Source organism: Ursus arctos, unplaced genomic scaffold (genome assembly GCF_023065955.2).
Source record: "Ursus arctos isolate Adak ecotype North America unplaced genomic scaffold, UrsArc2.0 scaffold_30, whole genome shotgun sequence".
Classification (NCBI taxonomy): Eukaryota; Metazoa; Chordata; class Mammalia; order Carnivora; family Ursidae; genus Ursus; species Ursus arctos.
In genome coordinates, this window is record NW_026622986.1 from 12,729,195 (window position 1) to 12,750,122 (window position 20,928).

The window sequence follows — 20,928 nt, forward strand, 5'->3', positions numbered from 1 at the left end:
GGACCACGGTGTCCTGGGGTTTCCCCACACAGCCCATCCTCAGGCTACCACAACCTTCCCCAGTTCTCCTTATCTCATTGAATGGCAGTGACAACCATCATTATCTAAGCCTGAATCTTAGTGGGCATCTTTGGCTCCTCCCTCTTCCTCACTCTGTCCACATCCAGTCATCACAGCTTCCTATTAACTACCTTGTAAATGTCTCTCAGGTCCATCCATTTCTTTCCATTTCCACTGCCACCAATCTAGTCAAAACCATTATAACCTCTCACCCAGCCTAGTTCAGAAATCTTCCTGCACCCATTCTTCTCCTCATCTGATCAATTCCCCCAAACTATAGCCAGAGTGACTTTCCTAAAACACAAATCCTGCCAGCTTAACATATTCTTTAACACAATCTCATTGCTTTTAGGATGAGAAAAAAATCTTCGACATGGTTTGCATGGTCCTACATGGTTTGTCCCTGCTGACCTTTCTCTGTCTTGCCTTGCCTCACACCAGAACTCCCAGGACTCTAGTCACACTGGTTCACATTCAATTCCTAATCCCTTCTGCTACTTCGCCACTCCCCCACTCCTGCAGCAGCCCATCGGCAAAATTTGGTTCTGCTTTGAAACTGTGTCTTGAATCCAAACTCTTCCCATCATCCCCACTGTTAGAATACTAACCAAAGCCACCATCATTTTTCACCTGGGCTATTGCCACAGCCTACTCAGTGATCTCTCACTGCCCTTTGTCTTGTCCCATTGGATCCATTTCCAATCACCAATCAGCATGATTGCATACAGCAGAAGTCAAATCATATGCTTTCTAAAATCTTTCCAACGGCTCCCCATTGCAATCAGAATAAAACTCAAAGTCCTCAAGGCTTACTCCAAGGCCCTGCCTGATCTGGTCCCTGTCTACCTCTCTGTCCCCATCCTCTACCACTGCCCTACTCTTGTTATACACCAGTCACGCTGGCCTTCTTTCTAACCTTCTATGTTCCTATCTCAAGACCTTTTCTTGCTCTTCCTTCTCTTGGAATGTTTTTCCAAATCATTTTCATTACTTTGTGAAGAGGTATTGCCTGCCCACTCTTCCTCTCCTAGGTAAGTCACTCCATTTATTGATCTGATTTTCTCTATAGTACTATGACTGTTCAGAACCTTCCAACGGCTTCCTTTCTCACAGTGAAGTCTCTACCATAGCCAGAAAGGACACACATGATCTGGCCACAATTTTGTCTTTGGTCTCATATACCACTTGTCTCCCTCTCACTCTGCTCCATCCATACTAGCTTCCTTGCTGTTCTTCCAGCATCTCAAGTGCCCTCCTAAACCAGAGCCTTTGAACATTCTCATCCAAAAATCCACATGAATTAATTTCTCATGCAATTTAGGTCTGGCTCAAGTGACACATATCGGAATGATATTCCTTGATGATCCTAATTAATATAACGGCTCTATCCCCACTACCATCACTCTCACCTGTTAATTCCCTTCAAAATACATTGCTTAACATGTTAAATATTAATTTGTTCTCTCCCACCTAGAAAGTACCATCCACTAGAGCAGGAATTATTTTCTTCACAACTATTTTCATTGTTTTTAGATGAGTAGGTGCTTAGAAGTTTTTTTTATCAAATGACTGAACTATCTTAATTTACCTAATTATTTACACGTCTAATGTATATCGTTATGTCTTCTCCACCACCTTCCCCACATAAAAGCCCTTGAAGACACAACTGTATAGGGGAAGAGGAGTTAATTCAACCACATTTACAAATCCTGTTTCTAACTTCTGTATTTTCAGATCTCCCCACTCTCAGTAGGCTCTACGTCCAATGAATCTGGGTTACTTCCAGTCAGTCCTTTGCTATTACAAATCCTGTGGCCAAGACTGGGCGTGGGCATATGCAAAACTTATTGTCATCACTTTATCGTCCCAATATACTCCTAGATGTGGGATTTCTGGATCAAACGGTAACTGCATAGGTAAGTTAAAGAGCTTTTGCTGAATTCGCCTCCACGGAGTTCATACGATTTTGGATTTCCACTAGCAATGTGTGAGAGTGCGTGTTTCTTCACAGCCTTGCCCGCCAACTCAGTGTCGTTAAGCTTTGGGGGGGGGGGTGCCAATCCGACAGTTGAGAAATGGGAGGAGCCGAGCGCGCCCTTCCCCACCCGACCCCCGACCCCACCCGGGCTCCGGCAGAGATCTGCACCCCCAGAGTGCGTCCCTGCGGACGGACGGGCAGGTGCGCAGGCGCGGGGTCGCTCTGCTCCGCACTCCCGCTTCAAATCCCCCAAGGGTGGGCTGCGCGCGGCGGGAAGATCCGGCCTTGCTCAACTGGCCCGAAAGAGGAAGCGCCGAGGGGCTGAAGTAAACACTTCGGAAGACCATTGCAAAAGAGATCAGGGTCTCGGGCTTCTGTGGAGCTGTCATCTGGCCCCACACCCCTTAGCCACTAACAGATCGAGCGACAAAGAAGGATCATTTAGCGAGGGAATTCTCCTCAGAGAAGGGTGCGCGCGTAGGGGAGGGGTGAGAAAGGAAGGCCCAACTTTTCCCAGAACTTAAAAAACAAACTTTTTTTCTCCTTCAAGGGGGAAATAGAGGAAATGAGGCACAGACCCGATGAGTTGGAAAAAGCGGCCCCCGAGTGTTAGGAGTCTTCATCCACACGTCCTCCTGCGGGGGTGCCTCCAGCCAGGCGTCCCCGTTGCACCTCGATGCTAAGCGGCAGGGCCAGCCGCACACGTCTGCGCGCTGCGTGGGAAGGGCAGGGCTGACACCACTTCCTCCCCGAGTTGGCCGACCTGAGCCCGGGTGGAGCCCAGTGTGCCGCTTCGCCTTCCCCGCCGCTGCGCCGCCGCCGGCCCGCGCCAGCCCGCGCAGAGTCCCGGCCGAGTCCCCGCGGAACCGTCAAGGTAAGCGGCGTCGGCCGGTCCGAGCGCCCTGCGAGCTGCAGCGGGGACCCTCGGGGCTGCCGCGGGACCCTGTATCCAATGGGTCTGGTCCCAGCTCCGACCCCGCTCCCGGCCTTGGCCCGGAGAACTCGAGCCCCCCGCTTGGCCCTCGCGGGAAGCGCGTTCCCGGCATCCCCTCTGCTAACCTCGGTCCTTGACCCAGCTACGCGGGGGTTTGGGGCGCGGGCTCGTCTTCCCCGCATTCTCTTTCATCACATTTGACCGATTTCCTGCCCAGAAAATTGCTTCAGGGACAGATGGGAAACCCGTCTGCATCCTCACCTGTCCGGCAGCCCAGGAGCCCCAACCTGACCCCTCGGAAGGAATTCCTGGGGGCATTTGAGGCATTGTAGATTCAGTGCTAGTCGTGTGAGAATTTGAGAGTGACGATCGCAGTCTGACATGTCTTCGAGTGTCTCCTGACTTTAAAACTTTTGGACAACTGTTTCTTCTTTTTAAAAACATCTTTACCAGTGATTGGCCTTTCCATTTTAAAATAAGATAGAGGAATGATTTGGACACCAGGAGTTAGTCTCATAATTTGGCTTGGAGTGGGTGTCCAGAGTGCCATTTTATAGCATATGAAGGAAAGGAGTAGGATGTCCTATCCAGGAGTCCCCCCTGAAGACTTTGCCCCCTGCACCTCTGATTTTCCTTCTGGGAAGGTATTTCTTATTTATACCACTGTGGAACACCAAATGTGTAGTTTTCTAGCGCCACGCAGAGTAAAGTGGTTCAAAAAGAACGTTTAATGTGGTTATTAGAGAAAGAGAAAAGGAGTAACTGAAGAAAGAAACATGGGGAAAAGGTACATGAGTTTATTACTCCCCAGGATATTATTTCTGGCGGCAAAATGTGGTTTAAATAAAGGCAAGGGTACTTAATACCTACTACTAATTCTAAATTCTAGAAATCCCAGAAATTTCAGAAAAGAGAGCTTTTGTCCACTGGCAGTTTTCCCTCTGGCCTCACTGAAATAGTCTTACAGTTAAGACTGGCAAGCAAAATTCACAGAAAATCTACTAAGAAATCTATAATGTCTTCCGGGTGGTATTTCCTGCCTGTTGAATATGTTGTGAAAGGTCTAAAAAATATAATGTCATCTTCAGGCTATTAATACTTAATAATTTTCACACTGATATTAATATTTGTGTCTTTTCTGGGTACTTGGGATATTTGGATTATAGCTCCATAGATGCCTTTAACTAGACAAGGGTGACTTTGATTAAGTTGCTTTAACCTCCCTGGGCCCGAGATAACTTATTTGTAAAGTGAGATTGTTGGACTAGAGTATGTCTGTCATTATAATAGCAATTAGGGAACTACTCTAATTCTTTGAATTTGTCCTGTCTGAAATGCTGGGAAAGTTAGAATTGCTGATGCCACAGAAAAGAAGGGAGAAAATCATAATGATAACAGATTTACTTAGAGTCTGAAATATCAACACTTTTGAGGCCTTTTGTTTCTAAGAAGTTCCTCTAAAAATAGTCAGTTTTTGATTTATATGTAAGATGGCAGATTTCCGTTCTGTTGAGAAACTGAGATGGGGAATCGATGTGCCCAAGCTTGGGCAGGTTGATAGTAAATTTCAAAATTCTTCAATTATTGTTTCTCAAGAAATACAACTTTATAATATGGATTACTTAATGATTTAGTTACTTTAAATCTTAAACACAGTACTTACTAGGTTAAATAGGGTTCATAAATTGTTTCATATTTTTATATCCTAGGAATGTATACCAATCACCTACTTTTTTTAAAACTTTATTTACTTATAATAAAAAAGTTCTAGATATTTTCATATTATTATTAGAATGAACTATTTATAAAATTTATTGCCATAAATGTCTGTTTGTTATGCCACTCTGAATTTCTTCAAATCATACTTTCAAAAGCATTATTATTTTCATTTACTTCTAAATCCTCTTTGATCTTTTTAAATTATCTTTATATCCAAAATCTTTTAGTAAGTCCACAAATGTTATAATAAATTAAGTTGGCATTTCATAGTTTACCACACAAAAATATTTTCCATTTTAAAGACCTCATGAGTTTATTTTGTAGGCAATAGAATGATCTTAGTAATTCTCACCTCAAAATAGAACAATTCTTATTAACATAATTAATATTTTAGTATGTAAATATGTCTATATTTTATGTCAGTTCTGTCATCCCGTGTGGCAAGTAGCTTAAAGTTTAAGCAATCGTTGTAAATTCAAGTACATAATAAATGCCAGGATTCGAAGTATTAGATTGGTACACTGGTTGTATAGTCATGTGTATTTGTATTACAGTTATAGTTGCCATGAGAAACATGATTTGTAGGGGAAACTGCAATACATTTGGAAAAGTTAACAGATGTCTCTTGAGAAGAGACAACAGCAGCACTACGGAATGGCATTGAATGAGCTACACTCAGTTTAAGGGGCTAGATTGTACGTGCAGCATGACAAGGCAAGGCCTGTGGACAGCTCCTAGGGTCTAGAGGTTATGACCTGCCACTGCCACATCCCCATTATCCAGCCAAATTCCTGGTACCACAGTTGGGACTCAAAAAGTGTTTGCTAAGTGTCCAGATATATCAGTTCCACTTCTGAGTTGTGCTATCAAAATGTCGCAAGCCCCTGACCCAGGCAGCCCTGTTGGTAGCAACCCTGAGGCGTGAGCAGGCAGAGATGTAACACCACTCCAAGGAACCACACCTTCTCAGCATGAACTCTGAACCCTGAATTCATGACGCAGTTTCCAAACATTTCCTGAAGATTGACGATGCACTCGAATCATTAAGAATCATATTGTAAGCATTCTTTTCTCTCTTCTCTGTCAACTCAGTTTCCTCTTTATCGCCAAATGGTGATCGTAAATAATTTTTCTATTTATTTAGCTTAGATTGTGAACCAGACTCTGTGCTAATTAATTTAGATGTATCATTACATTAATCCTCACATCCTGGGCTTATGCCATTTTTGTTATCATCGAGGAAATGAAAGCACAGAGAGGTTAAGAAGGTTACACAGAGAGTAAGAAGAGGACCTGACCTTTGAACTGAGCTAGTCTCATACCAAAACCCCAGGAGCTGTCCCAGGGACAGGGCTCAAAGGGTGAAAAAACATGGGACCTTTCCTCAGTGAACTTGTAGTCTAGTTGGACGGGGGGACATAAATGGGCAGTTACAGTTCTACATGTGACCAGAATTGTGTGCTGTGGAAGCAGATAACAGATCCCTATACCACAGTGGGGTCAGGGAAGGGAGGATGAAAGGAAGGTAACCAAGAACTTGTCTTGCTATAGTGAGAAGACAAGATATTATAATCAATTGTGAAGTTATTGTCTTTATATATGTCTTTTGAAAAAGTAATCTGTTTTGGCAGCCATCACATGTTTTCATTTTTATCTTTATTCTTATCCCTCTTGATAGCTTGCTAGGTTGATTGAATCAATAAATCTAGGAGTATAATTTTTTTGTTGTTTCTGCTGGGGATCTTTCTGATTTGATCTTATATTACAGAATCATCAGTGAGATGGTTGTGGGCTGGGAGAGGGTATAAATGCTAAACCAACGTCAATTATGTTTCCACAAACTGGCTAGAAGATTTATGTCTAGAAAGCTATATCACATCAACCTGGAGGGAAAATAAAGAGTGGTAGTATGCTAGACTGGATTTAATTTTGTTCTTCCTTTTTTATTATGAAATGTTTCATACATACAAAATATGGTGTATAATGTATATGTAAATTATAACAAATAATAATAAAACCATTTGGTTTTCACCCAGCTGAAGAAGTAGAATATAACTAATATATCTTCCAACTTCCTCCCAGTAGCATTCCCCTTTTTTCTCAACAGACATAATCAGTATTGGGAATGTGCTGATTTTTTTTTTTTTTAGAAAAGCATTTAGAAGGCAGGTACGTGGCTTTGCAAACATGTCAAACTGGAAATTAAGAGCACACTGACACTTGGGAAACTGAGATTAGAATCTCCACCAACTGTAGGCACGATTATAAATAGAGTGCCCTGTTAAGTGAAGACAACTTATTTTAAGTATCATAAAAGCAAAGTGAGTTATAATGATTAAAATAAGTACCATGGAAATAGTTAGGGGTATCTTAGTCATTACTGAAGTGACCAAGATTCACCAAAGGATAACTATAACTTTTAAGGGCAATAAAGAATATATAAATTAGGAACTGCTCATTTTTTCATATTACTTAGATTTCTACTTTATTTTTTTAAAGGTTTTATTTATTTATTTGACAGAGAGAGAGACAGCCAGTGAGAGAGAGACAGGCAGGGGAGTGGGAGAGGAAGAAGCAGGCTCCCAGCAGAGGAGCCTGATGTGGGGCTCAATCCCAGGACTCTGGGATCACGCCCTGAGCCGAAGGCAGACGCTTAATGACTGAGCCACCCAGGCGCCCCTAGATTTCTACTTTAAATACAATTCAGTCATTCAAAAATATTTGCCAAGCACTATTCCAGGTGCTTAAGACATGTTGGTGAACAAGAGAGACAAAGATCTCTGCATTTATAGAGTTTATATTTTAATGGGGAGATACAGACAATAGTTAGTAAACATAATAAATAAAATAAGTGAAAGGTGTCTAAAAAAAAGACAAAGTTGGGGCGCCTGGGTAGTGCAGTCGTTAAGCGTCTGCCTCCGGCTCAGGGCGTGATCCCGGTGTTCTGGGATCGAGTCCCACATCGGGCTCCTCGGCTGGGAGCCTGCTTCTTCCTCTCCCGCTCCCCCTGCTTGTGTTCCCTCTCTCGCTGGCTGTCTCTCTGTCAAATAAATAAATAAAAATCTTAAAAAAAAAAAAAAAAAAAAAAAAAAGACAAAGTTGAGCAAAGTAAAGTTGTATTTAATAAAGTGGTCAGGCTTGGCCTCACTGGGTAGATATGATTTGAACAGAGTTTTGAAGGAGTTAACTAAGAGGCTCTCTGAGGGAACTGTGTTCTCAGCAGTGGGAACAGCCAGTGCCAAGGCTGTAAGGCAGGGATCTGCCTGGTGTATTCAAGAAACAAGAAGGCCCATGTGGCTAGAAGGTATATGAACAGGAAGAGAGTAGCAGAAGATGTGGTTGGAGAGGAGCACAAAGAGGTGGCAGATCATGTAGGGTCTTGTAGGCCATTGTAAGAATTTTCGCTTTTACTCTGAGTGAATTGAGGTGCTATTGTGGGGTTCTGGGGAAAGGAGTAGCATGATCTGACTTACATATAAAAGGCTTACTCTGATTGCTTGAGAATAAGCTGAGCAGAGTAAGGATGAAAGCCAGGAGCCCATTAGGAAGCTTTGGGAATCACCATGTATTTTGAAGGTACAGCCAACAGGATGTGGGGTTTGAGAGAAAGAGGAATCTGTGATGACTCCAAAGTCTTGGCCTAAACAACTGGAAGATGGAACTGCCATCAGTTGACAGGGGGAGGTTGGAGAGGAGATGGTCAGAAGTTCAGGTTCAGATATGGATATGAAGTATCAACTGGGAAAAACTATGCGCTTATTACATATATGGCTAAGGTCATTCAGGCTAAGCAGCTATTTGGGAAGATACTGTTTTTCTCATTTTACAAAATTAGAAATGATAGTTTGAGAGTTAAAGAAATGGGACATAAAACCAGATCTTTTAGATCCTAAAACTTTAACCGTTTTTTCAAAATTTGCTGAAAAGGGAAGGAAAAAAAACCCTTGCTGAAAGGGTCGACCAATAATCTTTATTATACAGATAAGAATATAGTCAACTAATCAGTAATATTCCACCTCTATGAGACTCTAGACAATGAAAATTATTTTTAATGAGTGGAAAGGCAAGAAATAGATACTAAAGATACACACATAAAGTGCTAACTAGTGACATGAGCATTATACAATACCAGGTTTCTGTGATCGTGTTTAATAAAAGATTCTCCTTTTCCACAAAGGAGATTTTTATCTCAACCAGAGGCTAAGGTATTTATATTTTCATAATCTGAGGCCAAATTCAGAAGAGAAGGGAGTGGTACAGCTGGATTTCAGATGGATGCAAGTGTTCAAGCAGGGCTGAGGGGTCACTAACAGCTGTTGAAGAGTGTTCGATGACACTGTTATAGTGCTTGGAAAGCTGAAAGTACTTCCTACTTCATTAGGAAGTATACTGAAATGGTGATAATTGATGTTTCATTTGTTCTACTATAACAGGCATCAAAACAGCATAGTTATGGAATGACAGTATTTAGTGGAATGCTGCTTAAGTGGTCGATTACCATTTAATAGACTGTGTTTTTCACCAGGCAAAACTCCAGTCTTCAATTAAGTGCATTAAGATTTCATCTCAAAAATAAAAGAAAGAATTCTTTAGGGAAGGGGGGAATACCACAAAATTTTTCGCAGTAGATTTACAGTGTATTAATTACGTTACTAATTAAGTAAATTTATCTAAGGCTATTCTATTTATAGTACAACATTAACAAACTTATTCATGTCTGCTCATAACATAAAATTCACAACTGACAGGTCAATGAACTGAGTAGCTTCAGGATATAGTATTGGTTTGTTTTTTTTTTTAAGAGGATGGCTTCCTTCTGATTAAATTCCATAAATGATATGGCTTAGCAAACCAAGACTATTTCTTAACATGCTTACTAATTCAGTGACCTTATATTTACCCTATTGCAAGCAACAAACAGAAATGAAGTTGTTTAGGCCATGATTGTGGGCAAATGCAATGCAGTGCTATAAACACATGGCTCATAAGACCGCTACTGACTAGAGAAGCTGAAACTCCAAGGTATTTTACTCCACTGACTGTCAGAGCAGAGAAGCATCCTTCAAAGCAAGGCTTAGAGGGGGAGTATGGTTCATATGGATATACTTGAGTTACATGAAACTGCTCAACATGCTGCAATCAGAACTTTTATTTTTTTCACTTTCCACACACATCTATTGAAGGCCAGCCATGTGCCCAGCATGGAGGGTATAAAATAGAATAAGATATGGCCCCAAACCTGAAGAACCTTCTAGTTGAGTGGGAGAGACAGACCTGTAAATAAACACATTCCAGTGTCTGATATGCAATGATAGGTGCAAAAATAATACGGTGAAGAAGGTGACTATAGGGAAGACATTATATGGGGACAGGGGGTGACCAAGAGGCACTTTGAAGGATAAAGGTATTTTCAGGTGGCCTGTGGAAGAAGACCACCCCAGCCACCACATGTATGAAAGAGTTTGGCAGTGCTGGAGCATAAAGTATAGTGGGAAAGGAAATGGGGCAATTCTGATTTAACGCTTGGTGAGTAATATTCAAATTAGGTTCATATGATACAGTCACCACAGTCTATCATCTCTGAGTCAAATATCTAGGCACTTGTAATAACAGAACTTGTAGCACTCTAGACCAGCCCTGTTCAATAAAAATATAATGCAAACCATATGTATAACTTAAAATTTTCAAGAAGCCACATTAGAAGCAGTAAAAAACAATAACACTAATTTTAGTAATATATTTTATTTTATATATGTCCCAAATGGTCATTTAGTTAATTAATATTAGTTATACTAAATTGCATTAAATTTAAGTAATATTAAAATTATTGAAGTCTTTTATTCTTTTTGGTATCTTGAAGATACCAAGTCTTTTAAACCAAGCATGTTTTACCCTTCAAGCACATCCCCATTTGAACTAGCCACAAATGAAGTACTCAACAGCCTCATGATCAAGTGACTACCAAAGTAGACAGCGCAACTCTAGATAACGGCACAATTATTGTATCCTAACCATGCGTTGACTCTTCAGATGCATGGAGGATATTAGATGAATTATGAAGTAAGCTAAAGGGGAAAAAAAGGGAATAGCATTTTCTGTTAGTATGGAATCTGCCCCTGGAAACTGATTTTAATTCATATTTTATTAGTCCTTTAGCAACAAAAACAAACTCAGATTATCATTGCTTACATTCCTTTTTATTCTTTCTCTTCCCCTCCTGCCTTATTTTTTGGATTCTGCCTAATAGTAACAGGGACTGAAAAAGAATGGAAATAAATGGTGGAGCAGTGTGCCCTAAACCCACATCCGGCAAAATGTGAACTGTTGCCCTAGGCGACAGTGGTTACCACCTCTCTCTCTTTCTTTCTCTCTCTCTCCGCCCCCCCTTCCACCTACTAGTTCATAAGCGTCAACAGTAACCCTCTTTGTTGTGATTCCCAACTCCAGAAATACACCTCCTTGTGGGGGAGGGGGGCAGGTAGTGATAAGATTTGGAAGATGGAGTTGTTTTGATTCATGGGTTTGGTATGAAAAAGCCTCAGGGATATTCTGATGCCCTCTCTTGTTCAGAATGGTTAAGAATCTCTGTCGTAGAAACAGTATTTACAGATGTCCTTCCCAATGGCTTGGTCTTTTTAAAATGCCTGGTCTATGAAAAAACGGCAGTCCAGCTCAGTTTCTAGGTACACAGAAATGCAACAAACAAAAGTACCCATCCAGTTGTGAACATGGGAATGTGTGTGTGAATATGTACCTGACGTTTGTCTCCTCTACTTGTTTTAGGTGGAGAATATCGTAATAAAAGTCATGATGCTATTGATAACAATGATAGCTGACATTATCACTATATGTGGGCCTGGCACTATACTAAACACTTTACAGATGTCGTCTCATCCCCGTGAGAGAGGGGCTGTTTTCATTGCCATTTTACAGCTGAGGAAACTAAGCCAACAGAGAGGTTAAATAACTTGCCCAAGATTACCCAGGGGCTGAGTGTATTTACTGAGTAAATGGTGTGTGTCAACATTTGATGAAAATACAAGGTTCCATATTTGAACTCATAACGTAGTGTGAAAGGCAGACACACAGTTATATTAGAGCTGGACATACAGACACTGTAACAGAGGTATGAGCAAAGCAGCTGCCAGTTTGCACCTCTTAATAATTACAACCCTTATTTTCAAAAGGCAACATGGCATGCTGATTGTGAATGTGAACTTTCAAGTTAGACCCAGGCACCGTCCAGTTCATTGCTCACTAGCTGCATGAGCATGAATTATTTAATTTCTCTAGGCTTGAGTTTTATAACCTATAAAATTAGAATAATGTCACCACATCATGGGATTGTTTTGAAAATTAAATGAGACACTCTGGGGGTCTGACCTGTAGTGACTGTTCCATATTTATAACTCCTACTATAGTTATTTTAAAGTCGGCATTAATGTATATTAATATGAACTAGTGTATATGGAGTTCTAAGTCCAGCCATGACTCTATGCCAGGTACCAAGAGAGTTAAGGTATAAGTTTTTCCTCTGCAACATAGTTGAGAAGATAACAGTACACATAAAGAGAGAGATAAACCATAAGGAAGCTGATTAACTGTCCAGTTAGTGATCCTCACACTGCTGCTACAGGATTCAAGATGAGGGTAAATCACTAGGACCCAGCAGTGAGCCTGGAGCTGGCCTGGCGTAGTGGGTAGGAATAATATAATATAATAATAATATAATATAATAATAATATAATATAATATAATTAATATAATATAATATAGCACAGAGGCAATACAAATTATGTGTATGGAGGAAGAGAAAGAAACTGGTTTAATGAAAGATGTTGATGAATTTGGAGTGGTATGTGCAGTGACTTGTCAATGAGCTCATCCTGGAAGATATTTTCTCTGATCAGCTTTTCTAGCTAGCTGGGAACATGCCAGGCTGGCCTGCATGCAAGCAGCAATGAGGGCTGTAGATCAACCATCTACTTTCTGCTTTCTGACTAGAAGCACTGGCCTCCCTGCCACCTACTCCTTCACCTTCTGCTTGTCTTTCTCTGATTGACATGGACTTTCCAGATTTGGTGTTTGTACCCTTTGGAACAGGAGTGCCCAGATAGCCTACTGACTTGATCTTGGAGACTGCTGATGTTCCTCGGGCTATAGCACAAACCCAGGTCACTACTGGAAAAGGCATCAGGGGCCAGTTGCCCCTGGTGCATATTGACAGGAGGGCCTTGAATGGCCCTCCACAATTTGATCTAAAGGGACGAGAGAACAATTTCATTTCTGACAGGTTGTCTCTGCTGCAGAACTTCATTTGTGTTACTCAGGAATCTGCTGGGACAATGAGCCAAATGGTATAAGGAGTTCAGACTCTACCAAGAGGCAAATAAATGATAGACATGCCAAGAAAAACAATATATTTCTTAGCTAATTGAAATATAAATGTGAACCATAAATTAAGGACTGTGAATGTATCATCAAAAAAAAAATGTTTAAGGATTTGTAGTTTAACTTAGTAAAGTTACATGGTAACTGTTATGTGAAACACATATAAAACACATACACTTCTAGAAGTTGACTTTCACTCCATTATCTGCTGATTCCATTGTTTAGGGTTCTTGAGGTTTTGGGGTGTTTTGTTTTGTTTTGCTGGTATCTGTGTATTTTAAATCAAGGATTAATTTCTATGCCAGGTTAATCAGTAATCTTTCTATGGTTGGACTCAATCTAAGCCAGTGTTGCTTTGTCTTGTTCTGGTCTGGTTGTTTGCAGGAGCAATCATAAATTTACCCTAAATCCATTTGGATTGGTCCTGGATTATAGCCGTATAGTGATTGCTGTTACAGTTTCTTTTTATTTTTATCATAGTGGCTGTTTCACTATTATGTACATTTGTACAAACGACTCAATGAGTATTTTCTGTTTCAATGTGCAGAGCACTGTAAGTTGTTACATCACAGAGAAAAAGGCCTTTTTGGGGGGGACCTTAAGATATAAAAAACCACTCTGCTGTCAATAGCATCCATTTAAAAATGACTCATACTATACACAAAAATTAACTCAAAATGGATCATAGACCTAAATGAAGGGCTAAAATTGTAAAACTCTTGGGAAAAACATAGGATTAGATCTTTATAACCTTGGGTGAAGTAATAGTCTCTTAGATGTAATACCAAACAAACACACAACACGCACAAATAGATAAATTGAACTACTTTCAAATTTAAAACTTCTGTGCTGCAGAGTGCTGTAAAGAAAGTACAAAGACAATGCACAGAATAGAAGAAAATATTTTATTTGCAAATTGTTTACAGAACGTCCCCACCTATGATGGTTCAACTTATAATTGTTTGGATTTACCATGGTGTGAAAGCAGTGCTCATTCAGTAGAAACTGTACTTTGAATTTTGGATGTGGATCTTTTCCCAGGCTAAGGATATATGGTACAATACTCTCTCATGATGCTGGGCAGCGGCCCCGAGCCTCAGCCCTGGCAGCCACATGATCATGAGAATTAAAATGGATTATATAATATATAATACTAGGGAGAGGATCTGAGTAGACTTTTTTTCCAAAGAAGATATAGAAATGACCAATTAGCACATGAAAATTGCTCAGCTTCATTAGACATACGGGAAATGCAAATCAAAACCACAATGAGAACTTCATACTCACTAGGACGGTTATAATCAAAATGACAGTTACGTGTATTGATGGAGAAATTCGAGCTTTCATACACTGCCAGTGGAATGCAAAATCATGCCACAGATTTGGAAAAATAGTTCAGCAGTTCCTCAAAAAGTTAAAGTTATCATATAACCCAGCAGTTCCATTCCTGGGAATCCTAAGAGAAATGAAAACCTATTCCATGCAAAATCTTGTACACAAATATTCATAGCAGCATAATTAATAATAGCTGAAAAGTGGAAACAACCCAAATGTTCATCAACTAATGAATGGATAATCAAAATATGGTGTTTCAATACAATGAAATATTCAGCAGTAAAAAGAAACAAAGTGCTGATACATATTACAATGTGGATGAACTTTGAAAACATTATTCTAAGTGAAAGAAGCCACACACAAAAGACCATATTTTTTAAAAAAAATTTTTATTTAAATTTTGCTTAGTTAACATACAGTGCAATATTGGTTTCTGGAGTAGAGTTCGGTAATTCGTCACATAAATTCAACACCCAGTGCTCATCACAGCAAGTGCCCTCCTTAATACCCATCACCCATTCAGCCCATCCCCCACCCACCTCAACCCTCAGTTTGTTCTCTATCATTAAGAGTCTCCTATGGTTTGTTTATCTTTCTCCTTTCTCCCCCATCCTTCTCATACGTTCATCTGAGTGAGACAGTATGGTATTTCTCCTTCTCTGACTGACTTATTTCACTTAGCATGATACACTCTAGCTCCATCCACGTCATTGCAAATGGCAAGTTTTCATTCTTTTTAATGGCTGAGTAATATCCCATTGTATATATACCCTGTCTTCTTTATCCATTCATCAGTTGAATGGACATTTGGGCTCTCTCCACGGTTTGGCTATTGTTGCTAATGCTGCTTTAAATATCAGGGTGCATGTACCCCTTCAAATCTGTATTTTTGTATCCTAGTAGTGCAATTGCTGGATCATAGGGTAGTTCTATTTTTAACTTTTTGAGGAACCACCACACTGTTCTTCAGAGTGGCTGTACCAGTTTGCATTCCCACCAATAGTGTAAGAGGGTTCCTCTTTCTCCACATCCTCACCAATACCTGTTGTTCCTTGTGTTGTTAATTTTAGCCATTCTGACAGGTGTGAAGTGGTATCTCATTATAGTTTTTATTTGTATTTCCCTGATGATGAGTGATGTTGAGCATCTTTTCATGTGTCTGTTACCCATCTGGATGTCTTTGGAATAGTATCTATTCATGTCTTCTGCCCATTTCTTAATTGGATTATTTGTTTCTTAGGTGTCAAGTTTGATAAGTTCTTTATAGATTTTGGATACTAAACCTTTTATCAGATATGTCATTTGCACATATCTTCTCCCTTTCCATTGGCTGCCTTTTAGTTTCATTGATTGTTTCCTTCACTGTACAGAAGCTTTTTTTCTTGATGAAGTCCCAATAGTTCCTTTTTTGCTTTTTGTTTCTTTTGTCTCCAGAGATGGGTCTAGTAAGAAATTGTTATGACCAAGGTCAAAGAGGTATCTGCCTATGTTCTCCTCTAGAATTTTGATGGTTTCCTGTCTCACATTTAGGTCTTTCAGCCATTTTGAATTTATTTTTGTGTGTGGTGTAAGAAGGTGATCCGGGTTCATTCTTCTGCATGTTGCTGTCCAGTTTTCCCAACACCGTTTGTTGAAGAGACTATTTTTTCCCATTGGTTATTTTTTCCTGCTTTGTTGAAGATTAGTTGACCATATAGCTGTGGATCCAATTCCGGGTTCTCTATTCCCTTCCATTGATCATCTGTTTTTGTGCCAGCACCATACTGTCTTGATGCCTACAGCTTTGTAATATAGCTTGAAATCTGGAATCTTGATGCCTCCAGTTTTGTTTTTCTTTTCCAGTTTGATTTCACTATTCAGGGTCTTTTGTGGTTCCATACAAATTTTAGGATTGTTTGTTCTAACTCTGTGAAAAATTATGGTGATACTTTGATGAGGATTGCATTAAATGTGTAGATTGCTTTGGGTAGTATAGACATTTTAACAGTGTTTTTTCCTCCAATCCATGAGCATGGAATGCTTTTCCATTTCTTTATGTCCACTTCAGTTTCTTTCCTAGGTGTTCTATAGTTTTCAGAGTACAGATCTTTTTTTTAAGAGGTGGAGGAGGGGCAAAGGGAGAGGGAGAGAGAGAATCTTAAGCAGGCTTCACAGCTAGTGCAGAACCCAACAGGGGGGGTCTATCTCACAACCCTGAGATCATGACCTAAGCCAAAATCAAGAGTCAGGTGCTTAATCAAGTGAGCCAGGCAGGCACCCCACAGTACTGATCTTTTACCACTTTACCTCTTGTTCCTAGGCATCTTATTGTTTTTGGTGCAATTGCAAATAAGATTGATTCTTGATTTCTTTTTCTGCTGCTTCATTATTGGTGTATAGAAATGCAACAGATTTCTGCACATTGATTTTATATCCTGCAACTTTGCTGAATTCATGTATTAGTTCTAGTAATTTTTTGGTAGAGTCTTTTGGGTTTTCTACATAGAGTATCATGTCAAAAAGATAACATATTGTATGGTTTCATTCATATGAAATGCCCCCAATAAACAAATTTATATAGAGAGAAAGTAGATTGGTGATTGCTTAGGGGAGGGGAGGGGAGGGAAATGGTGAGTGACTGCTAATGAGTATGGAGTATCTTCTAGGAGAGAAGAAAATGTTCTAAAATCAGATTTTAGTGATGATTGCACAACCCTATGGAAATACCAAAAATTATTGAATTATAAACTTTAAATGTTATGTGAATTATATCTTAATAAAACTATTTTTTAAGATATGGAGTGCAGAGTCTGTGTTCCAGGTGCTACTGTAACCACTAGGAAGATGAAAAGATGCATTAGAAGCAATCTGTGCCCTGGCTGCCGTACATTAAAGAACACATCTGGTGCACCAGGGGATTATAAAGAAAACAGTTGTTATTGCAGCAGATGAGGTTTTATGGGAAGAACATGATGATGTCTGGAAGGTGAATTTGGAGAAGCTGATGGAGGTTGGACTGTGAAAGAACATAAAAGCCACATTAAAGAGTATAGATTTTATCCTGCAGACAAGAGAAGCCACTGAAAAGTTTTACTAATTGAAAGGATATGAAGAGATCTGGGTTTTAATAAGAAAACCCTGGTGGCATTTTAGACACTGGATTAAAAAAGAGACTAGAGGTGGGGAGGTAAATAGTAAGCAGACGGCAGAGACTGAACTAAGGTGATAGGTGTGGAAAGAATGGGACAAGTTCAAGGGCATCAGGAAGGCTGCATTGACCAGACGTACTGGCTGACCCAGTTGGGGGCCTCGTGAACAGAAAGATGCCCCTGAAGTTCCTGAGAATGGCTGAGAGGAGATAATTGGACTATAGGTAGAGGCAAATGTAGACTCGTGTTCTTTTTTGGGGGGATTATTATGTGGGCAGAGTCATGTGTAGGTGGCTCCTTTTAGCCACAAGTCTGAGTCTGGTCATCGCAAACACCCACAGCTATTAGGTTAACCCCACCCTGTATTTCTTCGCTGAGCCCGTTCTTGCCTTTGTCTCACCTGCTTTTCCACTTCCTAATGCTTCTGTTTCAGTTCTACAATTCTCGTGACTCACGCATTTGACTTCAGTGTCTTCTGCCCAAACACCCAGTCTCAGCCTCACTTTACCGCACTGATCTTCCCTGGCATCTGATTAGCACCCAGAGCTGTGCTGACTTTCTCCCCAGTTCCCAAGACAACCTCTGACTTGGATCTTGCTGCACCACGACCTATGTTGGCAAGCGGGGGGGGGGGGGGGGTTGGTGGTTGAGGAGCAGAGTGGAGAAGAGGAAGTTGGAAGGGGACCATGTTGTGGTTGAACCCACTACCCTCTGTGGGAATGCCCTGTGGACAATGGAAGTATAAATGCAGGGCTCCGTGTGAGGAGGTAGATGGTGACATGGATAAATAAGCTATTTCTGCTTCACTCTGCACCAATATCTACAGAGATTAGATAATAGGAATAAAAATAATAGAAAACAAAGATCAGGGAGGATCTATCCCAAAGATAATCCTGGATCACAGTTAAAATGACTAAATCATTTTTCTGAAGTGGTAACTGTTGCCACCTTTGCTTCAAAAGGTAGTTACAGCTCCATCTTTATTCATATTTGTGAAATCTGGTTATTTTTATGGTCATACCTTTGCCAAGACAGCCACCTAGACAACAGGAAGATGAGTGGAATGGAAGATGTGAGGACTTAACATGTGGTTTCTTGGAAGTTTTACTGAGACGTCGATCTGGAAAGGTCCATGAACACCTGATCAAAGAAACTAACCAAGCAGAGTATCCCATTTTTCTCTCAGAGTCCATAACAAAATGATCCTAAGTTGTCTCTTAATATATTATGTCTTCTATTTCAGGACATCTCTGAACAGTTGCAATGTTCTAAAATAACTTATTAGTAGTAAAGTTGGTGCAAAACAGACTATAGTATGCTAGCCAAAAACATTAAGACTGCATTTCATTTTATGTTTCCCATTCTGGTAAGATTATAAAACACCAAATTCTTTAATATTTTTCAATATATTTATACATTCTGTTATGTTCCATCGTTGTCTGTTTTATGTTTATACTATTAGTGTTTTAATTATTGTCATTGTGGAAGGCTTTCATTATTTTTTTTTTTTTCCCTCCAAATGTCCTCTGAATTTGACTGTGGTTAAATTGAGTATGTGTGTGTGTATTTTTTCCTATGGCTACTTTCTAGGTAGTTTGAAATTGTCCTCTTGAAATTTTTTCCTCTAATCCCTAAGTTGTTAGGGAAATGCTTTTTTTCTTAAGGATTTCTTTTATTTTTTTAATATTTTATTAGTATTTCCTGTTTTATTATATTTAATCAGAAAATACAGCCTGTACAATGTCTCCTTTGGATTTATTGGGATTTTCTGGTATATGACTAGTTTTCAATAAATATTATAAGCTAAGCCTCATTTTTTTTAAAGCAAAGCCTTTACTCAAGATTTTTACTCAAATCTGTTCTAGTATCTTTATTTTTTTCCCATTAATCAGTCGTATATAGACAAGAAATGTGTTATCATTGCTAAGGTCATAATTTTATAAGTCAAATCTTTAGCATTATTTCTCTATAACATTGATTTAGTCTTCAAAATAATTTGAATACATAAAAGAATATATTTTTGGCTAGAAAGTTTAATAATGAATCAGTTCTGAACCTAGACAAATAATGCTAAATTCTTAATTGCAGTTGTTGCTCCAGAGAAATAATGAAAATAATTAGCTTCTGATAAGAAAAACACTCCCTGGAAAGTTACTAAGCATAGTAACAAAAAAATAAATAAAATATCTTCTATAAATTAATCATAAAATTCACCAATCAGAAACAACATATGAAGGATACATTTTCATTTGAATTTTCTTTTCACTAAGAGCACGGGCAAGAAAGACTAGGGACTGTTGCAATACACTTTCCACTTCAAATTGTCCACCTCAGATTGATGCTGGCAATGTTTTGGAGAGGAAAATCACAATCAGATGGGATGGAGAAGAGTCCCCTTTCCCTTTTTGTGAGCAGCTCTCATTGTGGAATTTAATGAAAAGGGAACTTATGGGATGGAAGAAAATATTTGAAAACTGCGTATCAGATAAGAAGTTAATATCTAAAATATATAAAGAACTCATACAACTCCATAACAACAACAACAACAACAACAACAAAACAAACAACCCAGTTTAAAAATAAGCAACAGACTTAAATAGACATTTTTCCAAAAAAGGCATACAAATGGCCAACAGGTACATGAAAAAGTGCTTAACACCACTAATCATCAGGGGTGCAAATCAGAACCACAGTGAGGTACCACCTCACACCTGTCAGAACGGCTGTCATCAAGAAGGCAGGAGATAACATGTTAGTGAGGATGTGGAAAAGAGGGAACCCTTATACACTGTCTGGAATGTAAATTGGTTCAGCCATTATGGAAAACAGTATGGAGGCTCCTCAAAGTATTAAAAATAGAACTACCTTCTGGTCCAGCAGTTTATTCTCTCTTCTGGGAATAAATCCAGAGGGAATTAAAACAGGATCTCAAAGAGATACCTGCATGCTCAGGCTCATTGTAGCATTATTCACAATAGCCAAGATATGGAAACAACAAAAGTGCCCATCAGTGGATGCCTGGATAAAGAAGATGTGGTGTATATATACACAGCAGAATATTATTCAGTCTTCACAAAGAAGGAAATCCTGCCATTTGTAACAACACGGATGGATAGGCCTTGAGAGTGCTGTGCTAAGTGAGATCAGTCAGACAGAGAAAGACAAATACTATATGATCTCACATAAGTGAAAGTCTAGACTCTAAAAACCAAGCTCATAAAAGCAGAGAGTAGAATGGTGGTTTCCAGGGCCTGGAGGATGGGAGAATTGTGGAGATGTTGAAGGGTACAAACTTGCAACTAATAGATAAGTAAGTCCTGGAGTCTGATCTACAACATAATGATTATAGTCAACAATACTGTATTATAACCTTCAAAGTTGCT

At 39.6% G+C, this 20,928-nt stretch overlaps 1 protein-coding gene across 3 annotated transcripts in view; it reads left to right on the top strand.

Moving 5' to 3' along the window:
* Positions 1 to 1,867: 1,867 nt before the first annotated feature.
* APBB1IP (amyloid beta precursor protein binding family B member 1 interacting protein) overlaps positions 1,868 to 20,928 on the top strand; it is a 127,026-nt gene continuing 107,965 nt past the window's right edge. The window contains exons 1-2 of one of the 3 annotated variants that reach the window (XM_026490296.4): positions 1,868 to 1,976; positions 2,589 to 2,912. The gene's annotated coding sequence lies outside the window, so the exon portion shown is untranslated. Of the gene's footprint in view, positions 1,977 to 2,197; positions 2,913 to 20,928 lie in introns of those variants that run through there. The other 2 variants (XM_026490295.4, XM_057304714.1) reach the window with 2 other exon arrangements.